The sequence below is a fragment of the Loxodonta africana genome, chromosome 21, assembly GCF_030014295.1.
Source record: "Loxodonta africana isolate mLoxAfr1 chromosome 21, mLoxAfr1.hap2, whole genome shotgun sequence".
NCBI classification, from domain to species: domain Eukaryota; kingdom Metazoa; phylum Chordata; class Mammalia; order Proboscidea; family Elephantidae; genus Loxodonta; species Loxodonta africana.
In genome coordinates, this window is record NC_087362.1 from 47,503,530 (window position 1) to 47,517,582 (window position 14,053).

A 14,053-nucleotide genomic window follows, 5' to 3' on the forward strand; every position below is an offset into this window, starting at 1 on the left:
TCTTCCCTTACAGTAATTGTCCTGCCATTTTGCGGCTCTTGCTCCACCTGGCTCGACCGCAGCCGTCATAAATCGCAGACTACAAAGCTGAATGACTTGAGATCTGGCTCCAAAAATAAAAGTTTCAAAAATTAAACCACTTACAGTTATTCCTCTTCATTTAGAGACAATAAATTTTGTGTTCGTGTTCTTCGGTTTGTTATCTTACTATAATTGCACATTTAATAAAAACATGTGGAGTGAGAAGAAAATAACTAAATTGCACTTCACCAAATCATCTTGACACAAAATCACGTTTTTAAACTGCTTGAGAGGAAGAACTGAGAAAATGCTTGCAAGTAAATAGGCAGGCAGGCAGGCAGCAAAAGAGAAATTCTCAAAGGTATTTCCAAACTTGCATTCACGATGTGAAAATCAGTGTGAGCTGCAGATTCCGGTAATATTCCCAAGACATAAGTTTCTGAGCATTTTCCTCTATATTAGTTACTGTGTATTCAAGAAGTGTTTTACACATTCCTGTTGCATGTTTTTCAATAAATAAAAACTGTAATTTTTTCAGTGTTTTTGAATTTCTGCACCAGGAAGGTGGTTTATTTTGCCCAGTGAAGCTGATTTATTGAAATGATGGTTTGCAGCTTGATCATTTTTCACACACCCTTAAAATAAGCCTTAACAGTATCTCTAAGCACTTTTTCCTTGGTCAGCAGAAAGTGGAACGACTCCTCTAAAGTCCAGAAAGACCGCGATTGAACTGTTTGGGATTGTGTTGTCGCGTATTTATCTGTGCATCAGTTACACGCATTGCAGCGCCTCTTCTTGAAAGGTTCCGATTCTCTTCTGAATAGTTGCCTCTGTTTAATCCATTCTTCTCTTAGACAGAGACGTACATCAAAGAGGAGAGAAATATTACTGAAAGAAATACTTAGTTTCTAACATTCTTCAGATTAAATATCTCCAGCTGCAGAAAGAAACCTCTTTAAACTGAAATTAATCTCTGTACTTAAAAAAAAATCTTTATCAGGCAGTATGTTTTACTTTGTCTGCATTTGTGGTACAATTTGTAGATCCTCAAATTCTTAATAGAAATACATTGTTAATCTACAGCCAAGCCTGATGTTTCTCTTACTCTCCTGATTACCATTTCCCCCCTCCATTTGGGACCTTATTTGTTATCTCTCTGGCTCAATGCTTATTCAAAAAATGCCTTCAATTGTAACCAAAAAAAAAAAAGGTCAGCAAGACAATACATGAAAGGGTGGGAGGAAAACACACACATAGAGCTATACACAATCTATGTTTTTCTAATATAGGAGATTCTTTCTCCTATTTTTCCTATAGCCTCACCCAAAAGAAAAAGAATTATTTACATTCATGGCTTTAAAAATAATTATACATACTTGTTCTCTATGCTCAAATGCTGCCCAGGACTGTGTATTTTGTAGAGCCAGACTGCCCTCTGGAGGGCAAAATGTATTTTTATCAGTGCCTTTTTGGGCAATCTTAGTAGAGCTGTGGTGCTGAAAATATAAACAAAAAGTTTCTTAAATGGACTTGCTTATAAGCAATTAAAACAAATTTATTCACCCTAGAATATAATGTTTCACAGTCTAATATTAAAAAAAAAGTTAGCTATCTCATAATATTTTCAGTAACATGAAAATAGGAAAAGGGCAACATTTCTGTCACAGGCTGCACACTGATATTAAACTGAACACAGAATTCTTTCAATATCATTTATTTCCCAAATTAGAGCAAGGTCTGAAAAAAAAATTTAACGGTCATTCAAATGCCGTGTGAGCACTGTAAAGCAGAGCACTGAATGTTTTAAGAAGTCTTCATGCTAGATTTCTGGGCTGGGCCAGCAGGGCTAGAAGCCTTCTTCAATGCTTAAAAAACTGCATTATCGTTCTTCCATCTTCACTTAAACATTTTGGAAAACTGATACTGATTTCACCTCATTATACGTATTTCAAGAAACAAATTTAAAAAAATGGAAATTGAGAAAATTTTAATGATGGAGCCATAACCACCTAAACTTCAAATGTTATGGCAGAAAGTTGACGAACCTTTAATTACAGACAAATAGAGGTAATGAGCGCTTTCCTTCTTTCCTTCACTGCACCGAGGCTTTCATTCCATCGCGGGTCTACCCATCATGTACCAAAGGCCTTATCTGTTCCAGCAATTAAAGGAAAAGGGATTTTTTTTTTTCTTTTTGTAATGAATAGGGGGAGAGGGGTGTCACAGAGTGGATTCTGTAAATACAAAGTGTGTGCAAAGATGTCACAATTTAGTAGCATTTTCCAATTCCTAATAAAGTCTTCAGAAGTAATTCCTTACTCTTAAAAAGACACTTCTGACTTCTGCTTTCATTGTTTTGCCTCCTTTATACCACAGAGCTTCTGCCAGCCCCACAAGAGCACTTCCTTCCTCCAGTCTCTAAATGCGACCAGCAGGGGGGCTGATGAAGTGCTCATTTTTTACATCAGTCTTATAAATTGCTTTCCCCATTAATTGTATCCATGGAAACAATACGTTTGGCTGGTAAAGGACTTCTGAATAAAATTTAATGGGAGGCTCAAAATGTGCAGGTGAGGGGGAGATGTTATAGCCTCCTACACAAGCAATCTGTTTTAGTCCAGCACAGGGTTCAGATCTTGTTTCCAAAAACGGTATTGAACTGAATGCAAATTAAATGGAGGATGTAAAAGTGTTATTCCAATATCTGGAAAAAAAAAGCTTTTAAGAGAAGGACAAATAGAAATTACACAGCAATTCTGAAAAACATTTCAAACACCTCCTAGCAAAGAATAGTTGTCAGTACTTGCCTGAGTGACAATTCCTTAATATCCAGATCTTGATAATGTAAGCGTGACTTGTTCTGGGTAACCGATCAGATCTAAGCAATGCTCAGGTACTTGCATTATGCTTTAATGATCCCTGCAATCTCTTCCCCATTCTGTCCCAAGTGCACATTCTACAGAGCCACACACATCCTTCCTTCCTCTCTCTCTCTCTCTCTCTGGCTTTTTTAGAATCACCTCTCCCACAGTGCTTATAATCCTTGAGGTGGTTTTGGGGGTTTTTTTTTTTTTTTTTCCTTAGCAGGAAAAGTGACTGTATTATAGGATCTTAAGCCAGACCTGCATGTACCCATATTTAATTTGGAAAATGTGTGGGTAAATACCTCTCGTTATGGGATTAGTTACCAGCTGCAAGTCTGCCACTGTGAAAAGCCAATTTGTTTAAAAAAAAAAAAGTGTCATTTCTTTACATTAAAAAAAAGAAATTTCATTCAAGGCCTTTGGATGTTTCTCTTGGAATTAGACAGCTATGATCTTGATGAAGAAAGATATGACTTTAAATCAAATAATAATGTATGAATTTCAAATTATCTGTAGTTTTTTAATAGGTCCTGAAATCAGTTCTGCCTCTAGGTAAAGAGGTTAAACTTTTAAATATATAAAAATTCAGATTCAGCATTTCCCCTTATACACATTATCCTTTCCCTGAAACAAGATGATGCTCCTACTACATCAGGTCTTCCTGCATATGTGATCTTCAAAAAGCTTTGTTAATGCAAAATCAGGAATGTATTCCTCCATCCAGAACCGGAGGTCAGCCTGTGAGAAAGGAAACGGGTGCTGGTTCTTACTCTGAGTGCATCCCAGACCAGGTTCTATTCCTTTCTCTTTTGGGAAAGGTCAGATGCAAATGAAACTCAGGAAATGTAAATCCAGGAAAAACCAGGGCTACAAATAGGCCCTGGATAGTGGAATCCCCAAGGAACTCAGACTCAAGGATATGGTGTCTGAAAGCCAATTCCCTTAAAATAGCTTGGTGTCCTGGTTCTGTTCTCCAACCAATTTGATAAATGTAACTTAGCAGTTGCTTTTACTGTCGTCTAAATTCTAAAATACTGAGTAGAAAAGTTCATTTTCTGAGGCATCATCAGCTAACCAACTGCAACCAAATAGATGCTACATCTCCTTCCCCAATATCATAGGTACCTTTACAATTTATTTCAAGCAAAAACATAAGAAAAGCCTTGCAAATGTTCATTCCTTTGACCCAGTACTCTTTTGCTTTGAGGAATTTATCCTAAATAAATAGCTTTTCAAGCTGATACATTATATGGAAGAATATCATAGCATTATTTAATGTATAATTTATAAAAGCAGATTAGAAACTGTATGTCTATCAATAAGCAATGGGTTAAATAAACCATGGTACTTCAATAAGATGAAATATTTCACAAAGTAATTAAAATTAGATTCATGAAAAATTTTAATGGCATGGGGAAATGCCTACAATATGTTAATGAGAAAGTGTGATGTAAAATTGTATTAACATATGTAGGAAAGAAAGAGTGGAAGGAAATGCAAACATTTCAGTTTGCAAATCAACACAGTGATTATTTTCTTTGTACTTTTTGGTACTTTCTAAATTTCTACAGTAAACATCTACTAATACTTTAAGAGAATAAAAATTACTATAAATGGATACACATTCCATAGGGAAACTTTGTTAAGATCAACTCCCTAATTTGGTCCTTTATAAACAAATGATCAGAATATGCAGAGAAAATGTTTCCTGGGTTCCAATACAATTCACTCAGTCGGTCTACTGTACACTGGGCACTGTGCTGTGTGGAGGGGGCTGATTGCATTAGGAAGCTCTCAGTCTAAGGATAGGGTAGTCATGTAAAGAAAAAAACAGGTGCCTAAAATTGAGAGCACCAGAGATACAGACATAAATTAGACACAATCCCTGCCTTCAGGCTGCTCAGGGACACTGTAAGGTCATCAAATAATTGCTATGTGGTATGAAAACTGTTTTATAATTTAAAAAAAAAACAGTGGTCTTCACATTCAAATTGTGCTGGGGTACTTCAGGGGTTCCAAAAATGATGCCATATTAATTTAAATAGTGTTTAACAATTTATAAAACATATTTTAAAAATTCACAGTTGACAGACTAGAATGACCCCAGTGGTCATGGCCCCCAGACCTTCTGTTGGCCCAGGACAGGAACCATTCCCGAAGCCAACTCTTCAGACATGGATTGAACTGGACAATGGGTTGGAGAGGGATGCTGGTGAGGAGTGAGCTTCTTGGATCAGGTGGACACTTGAGACTATGTTGGCATCTCCTGCCTGTAAGGAAGATGAGAGGGTGGAGGGGGTTAGAAGCTGGCGAAATGGACAAGAGAGTAGAGGGAGAGAGCAGGCTATCTTTTGGGGGGGAGAGTAATTGGGAGTGTGTAGCAAGCTGTATATGGGTTTTCATGTGAGAGACTGACTTGATTTGTAAACTTTCAATTAAAGCACAAGAAAAATTATATTAAAAAAAATTCCCAGCTGAGAATATTATATACCTACCAAAAAAAAAAAAAATATACCTACCAAAAAAAAAAAAAAAACCAGTGCCGTTGAGTCAATTCCGACTCATAGCGACCCTATAGGACAGAGTAGAACTGCCCCAAAGAGTTTCCAAGGAGCACCTGGCGGATTTGAACTGCCGACCCTTTGGTTAGCAGCCGTAGCACTTAACCACTACTCTACCAGGGTTTCCCATTACATATTACTATATACCTACTATAACATATTGGAAACTTCCAACACATTAAGTTGTGCAACCAGACTGACTTGCTTTTCTGTAGACTTTGAATAGAGCATTTTTACCCTTATATTTAAGAACCTAGAGATTGCAAAACAAGTTACTTAAACAAACAAATCCTTACATTTGCAACTACTTATCTGTCTGAATCAGATTTCTCCCAACATGGGAATCTTAAAAAAGAAAAAAACCTATAAGAAATGAGCCAGTTACCAAAGCTAAATGTCAAATTGCAACAGTCACCCCAAAGTCTCCAATTATAAATATGAACATAAAAAATCTATTTAATACATTACTGCTTTTTTTTGTGAGGAAAGGGTCTCGGGGCTGATCCACAGATTTCATTTGGAAAGAATAAAGAGACTGTCAATACTTAAAAAATAGCTTGAAAGCATGTGACATGGCCCTATGTTTAAGACAGAGCAAACACACAAAAGGATGAGTGCACAAAGGAGACAATCCGTCTCAACACATTGGAAATTCGGAAACATTTGCTTTTTATTATATTTGGCCAAAAGTAATTTTCAGTCTGTATTTTCTCCTAATTTTCATGGCAAAGGAATTGAATAGGAAATGATGGACCAGCTGTACAGTGCAGCATCGATAGGTCTCTTGGTCAAGGACATTCAAAAATCAGATGGGAATTCCTATCATTAATTCATCTTTAAGTTTTAGGCTGGGAAAGAAAGGTTGGAAAGAGACATTGTGATACGGGAATGAAAACGTCCATGAGACTCTTCTGTCTTTATATTCTAGTAACTGTCCAAAGGCAACTAACAGGAAAGCAGCCCAGGTCACCTAGAACCTTGTCTGCATTCCTGTACAAGATAATTTAGTAGACTTCAGGGATTGTCCCAAGGTGACAATAGAGTCACCTCAGGGGTACAGCTCTGAGGTCTCCTTACCTCACCTCCTGTATAAGTTAGGAAGATTCTGATCTCAGGTAATTGAAAACACAAGTCAAACCACAGGGGTGTTTATTATGACAACATTAGGTAGGGCAGTGGGGCAGTTCTACTCTGTCCTATAGGGTCACTAGGAGTCAGAATCTACTCGACGGCACTGGGCACTGGGAGGTAGGGCAGGCTCCAGGTGTTAGGGTGCCATCTTTCGCTCTTAGCTTTGCCCACTCCCATGTGTTGATACATCCTCAGGCTGGTGGCAAGATGACAGGCAGCAGTTCTAAGTACTACATTAAAACTCTACAATGGCCAGTGAAAGATGGACCATCTTGTCTCTCACTCACACCCCCCTCCCCCGCCGCCCCTTAACAGTGAATAAGCCTTTTCGAGAAAGCCACTAAAAAATATTCCTCTTGCTAAAATTGTGTCCCATGTCTATGTCTAAACAATCATTGGTAAAGTGAATGCGCCATGACTGACTTGAATTAACTGGAATCCTATAGCTGGGGATGGGCCTAGCCTCCTCTGAAACACAGAGCCAAGTGTGAATAGGGTGAAATACCAAACCAATTTAATTTGTATTAGGAAAGAGGAAGCTGGGAATGGCTGTTAGGGTGTGGCTGCTGTAGGGAAGTTAGAGAACAGCCTTGGCAGTGTTGTTCTGGCTGTTGACAGGGTGACAAATCATACGTACTGGAAGTGAGTTCCGTTAAAGGGCAATTCACTCATACAAGGAAATGCTTATTGAGACAATCATTCACAAAATTATTAACTGAGGCAACTATTCCTGTTATAACCATGTATTCATTTTTTGCCTAAAAAAAATTTTTTTTTTATTGAAGTGAAATTCACATAAAACTATTTTAAAGGGAACAATTCATTGGCTTTTAGTACATTCACAGTGTTGTGCAATCACCACTTCTATCTAGTTCCAAAACATTTCTGTCACTCCAATAAAACGCAGTACCCGTAAAGCAGTTGCTCTTCATTGCCCCTCTCCCCAGGTCCTGGAAACCACCAATACATATTCTGTCTCTATGGATTTACCTATTCTGGATATTCCATATAAATGGAATCAGACAACATATGACCTTTTGTGTCTGACTTACTTAATTTAGCATATTTTTGAGGTTCATCCACACGCGTCATCAGTACTTCATTTCTTTTATGGCTCAATGATAGTCCACTGCACATATGTATCACAAATTTTTTATCAATTCATCTGTTGATGGCCATTTCATCAGTTTCTGCCTTTTGGACAGTGTGAATGGTGCTGCTATGAACATGCATGTACATGTATTTGTTTATCTGTTCTCAATTCTTTTGGGTACATACCAAGGAGTAGAATTGCTGGGTCATTTGGTAATTCCATGGTTAACTATTTGAGGAGCCACCAAACTTTTCCACAGCTGCTGAACCATTTAACATTCTCAACAGCAAAGGATAAGGGTTCCAATTTCTCCACATGCTTGCCAACACTTGTTATTTTCCTTTTTATTACAGCAATCCTAGTGGTTGTGAAGTGATTCATGTGTTTACACCTTAGAACGATAAAATAAAACTACCAGTGAGTCTACCAATGCATAAATCATGCCTTTTCCAGTTAAAATATACTGTCTCTGTAATAGATATGATCCTATTTTTGTATTTTAATTGCTCTGTGTGGTGTCAGTGAAGTCTGAAAAAGTATTAACCAGTTATTAACAATGAAAACTCAGAATATTTCCATCCTCTAAGTCTTGGTTATAAAATGCATGACTAGAGCTATCCTGTATTTGGACATGGTTGTCCTTCTCAGATTATACTTCCCTTCTCTTTTAAAGCAAGTATATGGTTTAGAATAAATGTTAAGATAACACAGCATATTTTAAAATAATTTTCACAAATACAAAAATAGAAGAAAATACATTATTATAAATTACCTTTCACCTGTATTTACAGTAGCCAGCAACAAAAAAAGAGTCATCATTTTCAAGTAATGGATGCATTTCTAACCAAATGGATATTGAAAGAAAAAGGTGCATTTTGCTAGCTCTATCAGAAAGGGCCCTGTAAAATGGCATGCAGGCAATTACATTTCTGGGAACATTCAATTGGCCACCTATCTTGGCTAAATTACAATAATGTACATTATGGCAAATCATATCATTTCACAAAGTCATTTTAAATGTATACTGTGCATTTCTTCTCCTACCTCTCAAAAAAATTCTCTGGAATGCTTGAAACTTAAAGGAATATGCAGATACACCCTGGATATCCCATCATTACCAGGCTTGCTTTGCAGGAAGCAAGGGAACTTTTCTCCAGCTAGCCCCATATTCTCAGGAGGTACCACCACAAACACCCACTTCTACCTACTCTGTCACCGCCATGGTAGCATGTTATGTATATTGGGGTGGAAGACATATTTGTAAGAGGGTCTATTTAATGAAATAAAGACAATAGTAAGTGGTTGATAAGCACCTTTCCTTCCATCATCATAGGCTGTCCAGAAAGTGTCCCATCCATCTCAAGGAGATAGGTTTATAACTTTCAAGAGTTAAGGTCCTTTGTGCACAATTTTATTTACTATACAATGCAGTTCGCATTCATTTACGATATCACATAATAATGTATGAAAAAGTTATTTTGAGAAATGGATGTAGAGGCATTCGTATGCATAGTTATAATAGATGTGGTACTCTAGAATATAAAATAATGATTTCATTTGTCTACTCTTGATGTTATTGAAGAGTATTATCTTATGCATAATTAACAGGGTTTTGAAAGGTTGAATACAAAACATTATAGTGTTTCTTGTCAACTTACACTGGTAGCTCTACTATGACTAATACAAATAGTTTGTAAGAGTGCTTCTACCTAATCTGGAAAAATGAAAAATAATATACTCTTGGCACATCTTTGTTTTCACAGATACACTCTGTCCATGAGTAACTGTAAAGAACAAAATAAAAACCATCTGAAGACTGAATTAAATTCTGGCTTATATTTCACATGTCACAATGTCTACTGACCTTAAAATAGAAATTAAAATACTGGTATGACCATGTAAATCTCATACATAAATACAGAAAACCATAAATGTCTAACTCACTGGCAAGTGTCTCACCACATAGGCCATTTGATCAGTAGGAGTTGGTAGAAACATTATAAGCTGTACAAATCCTATTAATAATAATATTGTGGCTTAGAAACATTACCAGCAGCCTCGCCTTTATTCATAATAGTTGTTGTTAGGTGTCACTGAGTCAGTTCCAACTCATAGTGACCCTATGCACAACAGAACAAAACACTGCTCAGTCCTGCACCATCCTTACAATTGCTGCTATGTTTGAGCCCAGTGTTGCAGCCACTGAGTCAATCCATCTTGTTGAAGGCCCTCGTCTTTTTCATTGACCCTCTACCAAGCATGACGTCCTTCTCCAGGAACTGGTCCCCACTAATGACAAGTCCAAAGTACATGAGACAAACTCTTGCCATTCTTGTTTCTAGGGAGTGTTCTGGCTGTACTTCTTCCAAGACAGATTTGTTTGTTCTTCTGGAAGTCCATGGTATATTCAATATTCATCAACACTAGGAAGGCATCAATTCTTCTTCAATTTTCCTTGTTCATTGTCCAGCTTTTGTATGCATATGAGGTGACTGAAAATACACAGCTTGAGTCAGATGGTGACCCAAATAAAAATACTTCCTTCTGTTTCTGACTTTTTATTCAAAATAGTCAATACTTGCAAGCCTTACGTTAATATTGCAATTAATTTTCTGAAAACTGCTCATTATGGGCTGGGCAATGACAAACAGATTGAACAGTAGGGTCAGGTTGGAGCTTGGGCACCAAGACTGAAAAAAAGGCAAAAAAAGTACCATAGGTGCAATCTCCAAACATCTGAACCAGGTCACTTATAAAAATTAGACTTTTCCTGTAGCTGGAGTCAAGGATGATTCCAAAACTGAATGTAGACTCAAAGTAATTAAGCCTATGCTTTTAACAGAAAGGTACTGATAACTTTTAAAAGCAGATATATTTTGATATAAGGTCCAAAGGCTATAAACATCTTCTACCATTTTAGAAAATAGGAAATACAGTACTAATCTTTTTTACTGTAGTAAGTATGTATGTAACAAAACCTTTTCCATTTCAACATTCTTTACATGTACACTGTAGAACCATTAATTGTATTTATCATGTGTGCAACCATCACCATTATCCATTTCCAACTTTTGCCATCGCCTTTAATTGAAGCTTAGTGTCTCCTAAGCAGTGAGTGCTTTTTTCCCCACACAGTAATATTCTTGAATAAATGTTTTAGTATGCTATACACTTGCTTTGAGTCCATTTTCATTTAGAGCTGTGCCTGGCATATACCAGGCACTCAGTAAATAGTTGTTTATTGAATGGTTAAATATGTTGACAAGTTTTTTGCTTATCAAAGTAAAAATACTATATAAAATTAATTCCAGTACACCAGTGAATGGATAACTACTAGGTTGTTGTTGTTAGGTGCCATCATGTCAGTTCCAACTCATAACAACCCTATGCACAACAGAAATAGAAAAAAAAAACACTGCCCGGTCCTGCACTATCCTCATAATTGTTGCGGTCAGTCTATCTCATTCAGGGCCTTCCTCTTTTTCGCTGACTCTACTTTATCAAGCATGTTGTCCTTCTCCAGGGACTGCTTTATCCTGTTAACTTGTCCACAGTATATGAGGTGAAGTCTCACAATCCTCGCTTCTAATGAGCATCCTGGCTCTACTTCTTCCAAGACGGATTTGTTGATTCTTCTGGCAGTTCATGGTAGATTTAATATTCTTTGCCAACACCATAATTCAAAGGCGTCAACTCTTCTTAGGTCTTCCTTATTCATTGACCAGCTTTCATATGCACATGATGCAATTGAATGCACCATGGCTTGGGTCAGGTGCACCTTGGTCTTCAAGGTGACATCTCTGCTTTTTAACACTTTAAAGAGGCCTCTTGCAGCAGATTTGCCCAATGCAATGCATCATTTGATTTCTTGACTGCTGCTTCCATGGGTGTTGATTGTGGATCCAAGTAAATGAAACCCTTGACAACTTGAATCTTTTCTCCATTTATCATGATGTTGCTTATTGGCCTAGTTGCAAGGATTTTTGTTTTCTTTGTAACTACTGGGTAGTCAAAACAAATTAGGATATAGCTTTGCTAGCAATTGTTAGGGCAAGGCCAATGTTCAGACAGCATAACCTCTTTAACTCCAAAATACTATCATAGCAAGAAGGTTATTCACTCATGGTATTGGAAGAAGGTTGAAGCAAAATTACCTTGCCCAAATAAAAAGCCATAAACACTGGAGGCTGCTTCTCATTTTGATGAGACAACATCCATTCTGAAACAACCGTATAATCCTTCTGTAGTCCTCAGTATGCAGAGGATGAAGACTGTTCTCCCTACTTTTGGATATGGCCCTTGGAAATTTTTTTAAAACAGGTTCACTGTGAGAAGTACATAATAGGCGGCGACACAGTAAGAATCCACTGATGCCACGTATATACATCAGTTGGAGAGATGACTCACACCTTCTCCAAACCTTTCACAACAAAGTTTCTTTCATTTTATGAAGCCATACAAAATAAATTCCAGCAACTAACCACATAAAATGTGAGTTATTTGTTGGAGACTTAACAACATTGAGGAAAAAAAGTCGAACATTCTTGCCAAGTAAAAGCATGGGAAAAAAAAAGTCTGACTCTTACAGTTACCTTCAAGGTAAAATTAATTATTAATTGGCAAAGCCTGGACATGGAATGATTGCTATCAATATTTTAATACTTTCAGTGCTAATTTCATTCTCACCATCACAGTTTGTCTACTGAAGAAGCCAGAGAGATCTGTTTACTTTCAGTGAGGTTTGCTATAATGATCCCCTTAAGAAGGCTCCAAATATTATTGAAATGCTTTGAATCTTTCTCTTCTTTAATTTCTAATATTAAACAAACTAAAAAGAGATTCACATTTCATTCACATAAATTAACCATCCTACCATTCTCAGCCACCTCGTGAAAGATTGGATTACTAATTTCTAAGCAACATTAATTTTTTAATTCCCACCTATCACTAACAGTCCAATTCACATTGCATTCAGGCTTGTGTTTTGTCATAAAAGTTCTTTATAACTGCAAAACTTGGACTTTGTGAAATTAGAAAGTTAATTAACTAATTAGCTGAATTCATCCTAACTCATCTCTTTTTTTCATCTCTAGAGTCAAGCCTGCAGAGAACTTGAGCTTAAAATGCATCAGGTTTCAGAATGGTTTAAAAGAATCATTAATGGCTAAGGATTAGATATGTCACAAACAGGGTGTAGATAAACAAAAAAAATAATAAAGACTCTCTGTCTTAGTTCTTCAAAGTCCATTGCCCCAGAGTTAAAAGATGCTGATGAACAGCATCTTTGGAACCTGGTGCTATCAGCCCAAGGAAATCTTAGATTTGAAAGTGACCTCCAGTTTGCCTCAGGGATAGAACCACAACACTCAATAGCTAGTACCAAGGCTCCAAGGAAGATCAGGGGAGAGTGACTAGAGATTTGGAATTGCCCAGGGCATTTCAAGCCTAAAGGGGCTGTCCTGGGGACAGAATTCACTAGAGAAGAGCCATATTAGATTAAAAAAATTCAAAGCTGCCTGCTACCCCTGGAGTCCAGGAAAAGTATGGGGGCGATGCTCATACTCTTGTAGACAACAGCCCCAGATTTGCCCCATCTTCTATTTTTAGCATCATACTCCTGTTGCTTCTGTATACTCTTCCGACCTCCAGCCTGTGACCAAGTACACAGTCTTACCTTACCTAGGATGCTGTCTCTCACCAGACAGCAAGCAGCTCTGTCTGACCACACTACTCCTGTTAACCCAGTGGCTCACCACAATACCAGGCATCTGATCAGGGAGGCCAGCACTGTCCTGTTCTGCCATTGCCAGGAAGCTAGCCATCATCCTGGGCACTTGCCTCTCTCACCAACCACATCTGAACAATAGCTAGTTTGCTACCAATTCTCTCTTCTTAGATTTCTAATCTGTCCATTTCTCTATCCCCATTGGCACACTGCACTGCCTCTTAACTCACTTCCTGCACCAGTCTAATGCCCTCCAACCCATTGCCCACACTGCCGGCACAGTGGCTTTTCCCTCTCATATCATTGTGTCACTCTCCAACTTAAAATCTTCCAGGGGCTTCCCACTACCCTCGGGGTAATAGCCAACCTCTCCGTCATGCATTCAGGATTCGGTCCTCACTTACACATCCTCATCTCACATGTTTCCTAACAATGAACTAGTCAAAGTACCCCCAGAGACCCATGTTCTTAAGGTGAGCCTTAAGGCTCCATCTGTGCTCAGTCTAGTCTCACCTTGTGAGGCTACACTAAGTCTTACCCAAGACATGACTTACCCGTTACATTCTGTTCATGAACCAACTTTTTGGGTTGTTTGTTTGTTTGTTTTGTACTCTAATATTACTTTATGGAGCCCTAGTGGTATAGTGTTTAAGCACTT

General features: G+C 37.7%; 1 long non-coding RNA gene across 3 annotated transcripts in view; it reads right to left on the reverse strand.

The window, feature by feature from the left end:
- Window positions 1-14,053, reverse strand: part of LOC111752573 (uncharacterized) — a 363,311-nt gene that overhangs the window by 323,169 nt on the left and 26,089 nt on the right. For all 3 annotated transcript variants that reach the window (XR_010318857.1, XR_010318855.1, XR_010318856.1), the window contains exons 2-4: window positions 5,011-5,155; window positions 2,067-2,173; window positions 1,398-1,517 (exon numbers count right to left, since the gene is read on the reverse strand). This is a non-coding gene — a long non-coding RNA (uncharacterized LOC111752573). The remainder of the gene's footprint in view (window positions 1-1,397; window positions 1,518-2,066; window positions 2,174-5,010; window positions 5,156-14,053) is intronic.